The sequence below is a fragment of the Capra hircus genome, chromosome 7 (genome assembly GCF_001704415.2).
Source record: "Capra hircus breed San Clemente chromosome 7, ASM170441v1, whole genome shotgun sequence".
NCBI classification, from domain to species: domain Eukaryota; kingdom Metazoa; phylum Chordata; class Mammalia; order Artiodactyla; family Bovidae; genus Capra; species Capra hircus.
The window spans coordinates 79,480,751-79,483,706 of NC_030814.1; positions in this window are offsets into that span (position 1 = coordinate 79,480,751).

The window sequence follows — 2,956 nt, forward strand, 5'->3', positions numbered from 1 at the left end:
GTTCAGGTCAAGATGCAGGCATTTGAACATAAGGAATAAATCATAGGTAGCGTGGAGAGGGAAACAAGTTACGAACAGGAAATACTGAGGAGTTTCTTTTGGCTTGCCCAGAGAAATCATGTAACACAGAAGGAAACAATAAGGGTAGTAAGGTAAACGGGGATTCGTTTTTGAACCACTTTGAATTACATGAAACTAAAAGTTGTACAGAATAGTGTAAGGAGTTATTGAAAGCTTTTTCACAAGAATATATCAGAATCAAACAATTAATCTAGAAATAGTATCTAGGCACTGTTGGAGTTGGGAGAGCTTAGCAGGAGGGAGTCAGGAGTGTTTATTAAGACAAGTCTGGTTGAAAGGTAATGAGACTCTGAACTGGATGGCAGTGGGAATTGAAACGAAAACACAGAGGTATTTTGCAAGCAGAATCAATATGACCTGGGAAATCCCTGGTGGTCCAGTGGTTAAGACTCTGTGCATTTATCGCTGAAAGCCCAAATTCAATCCCTGGTCAGGGAGCTAAGATCTCACAAGCCATGTGGCATGGCCAAAAAAAAAAAAGAATCTGTAGGACTTGACCATTGCTTGTACTTATTAAAGAGACTGGAGAATTGAAAAGACGGGTTTCAACTGAAATGGATTTAAAAATGTTAGCGCCAGGGAGTTCTACTCAATACTTTGTAATGACCTATATGGGAAATGAATCTAAAAATATAGTGGCTATATGTATAACTGACTCACTTTGCTGTACATCAAAAACTAATACAACATTATAAATCAACTATTATCTAATAAAGCTTTAAAAAATGGTGGTGTAAATGTTAGTGATGCCAAAAAATGAGAAAGTGGGGTTGGTTTGATGGCTTTAGTTAGGTCCATCTAGAATTTGGGCATTCCTACTCCAGATAATCATGATGGTGTTATCACTCACCTAGAGCCAGACATCCTGGAATGTGAAGTCAAGTGGGCCTTAGGAAGCATCACTATGAACAAAGCTAGTGGAGGTGATGGAATTCCAGTTGAGCTATTTCAAATCCTGAAAGATGCTATGAAACTGCTGCACTCAGTGTGTCAGCAAATTTGGAAAACTCAGCAGTGGCCACAGGACTGGAAAAGGTCAGTTTTCATTCCAATCCCAAAGAATGGCAATGCCAAAGAATGCTCAAACTACTGCACAATTGCACTCATCTCACACGCTAGTAAAGGAATGCTCAAAATTCTCCAAGCCAGGCTTCAGCAATACGTGAACTGTGAACTTCCAGATGTTCAAGCTGGTCTTAGAAAAGGCAGAGGAACTAGAGATCAAATTGCCAACATCTGCTGGATCACCAAAAAAGCAAGAGAGTTCCAGAAAAACATCTACTTCTACTTTATTGACTATGCCAAAGCCTTTGACTGTGTGGATCACAATAAACTGTGGAAAATTCTGAAAGAGATGGGAATACCAGACCTCCTGACCTGCCTCTTGAGAAACCTGTATGCAGCTCAGGAAGCAACAGTTAGAACTGGACATGGAACAACAGACTGGTTCTAAATAGGAAAAGGAGTGCATCAAGGCTGTATATTGTCACCCTGCTTATTTAACTTATATGCAGAGTATCATAAGAACGCTGGGCTGGATGAAGCACAAGCTGGAATCAAGATTGCGGGAGAAATATCAATAACCTCAGATATGCCAATGACACCACCCTTATGGCAGAAAGTGAAGAACCAAAGAGCCTCTTGATGAAAGTGAAAGAGGAGAGTGAAAAAGTTGGCTTAAAGCTCAACATTCAGAAAATGAAGATCATGGCATCTGGTCCCATCACTTCATGCCAAATAGATGGGAAAACAGTGGAAACAGTTGCTGACTTTATTTTGGGGAGCTCTAAAATCACTGCAGATGGTGACTGCAGCCATGAACAACCTAGACAGCATATTAAAAAGCAGAGACATTACTTTGCCAACAAAGGTCCGTCTAGTCAAGGCTATGATTTTTCCAATAGTCATGTATGGACGTGAGAGTTGGACTATAAAGAAGGCTGAGCACCGAAGAATTGATGCTTTTGAACTGCGGTGTTGGAGAAGACTCTTGAGAGTCCCTTGGACTGCAAGGAGATCCAACCAGTCCATCCTATAGGAGATCAGTCCTGGGTATTCATTGGAAGGTCTGATGTTGAAGCTGAAACTCCAATATTTTGGCCACCTGATGTGAAGAGCTGACTCATTTGAAAAGACCCTGATGCTGGGAAAGATTGAAGGCAGGAGGAGAAGGGGACGACAGAGGATGAGATGGTTGGATGGCATCACTGATTCAATGGACATGAGTTTGGGTAAACTCTGAGAGTTGGTGATGGACTGGGAGGCCTGGCGTGCTGCAGTTCATGAGGTCGCAAAGAGCTGGACACAACTGAGCGACTGAACTGAACTGAACTCCAAACTTAAAAAGTGTAGTAGGGGTAGATATATTCAGAGTTTGGGAAACAGCTGATGTAGAATGGAGTACCAGCCATCTTCAGCAAGAATTCAGGGTTCTCATTCAACAAATATTTAATAAGCTCTTAATATGCACCAGGCATTGTGCTAGCCATGGTTAGGAAAACTTAGAAATATAAAACAGAGGCCTTAGGGGGTTTAGAATTAAGTAGTTTCCCACTCTGGTTTTTACCACTTATTTGCTGTATAACCTGAAGCAATTAACATTTCTGGGGTACTTCACTTATTTATATCTTGGGAATATTGCAAGGTACATATTTAACACTTAAGTGGTGATGGGAGATTTTTAGGAGTAAAGTTGTTTGGGATCATGGGGGAGTTAATCGGAAACGCTGTTATGAACAGTCATGAGAGCTAGCGGAGGCAAGAAATGAGGTGAATGCCAAAATCACAGCCAGAGTAGGGGAGCACAACACAGAGGAGATGTTCTAGTGAAGTCTCTGAGGTTAGAACCTAAGCCAAAGCTTTCCACTGGTGCGTC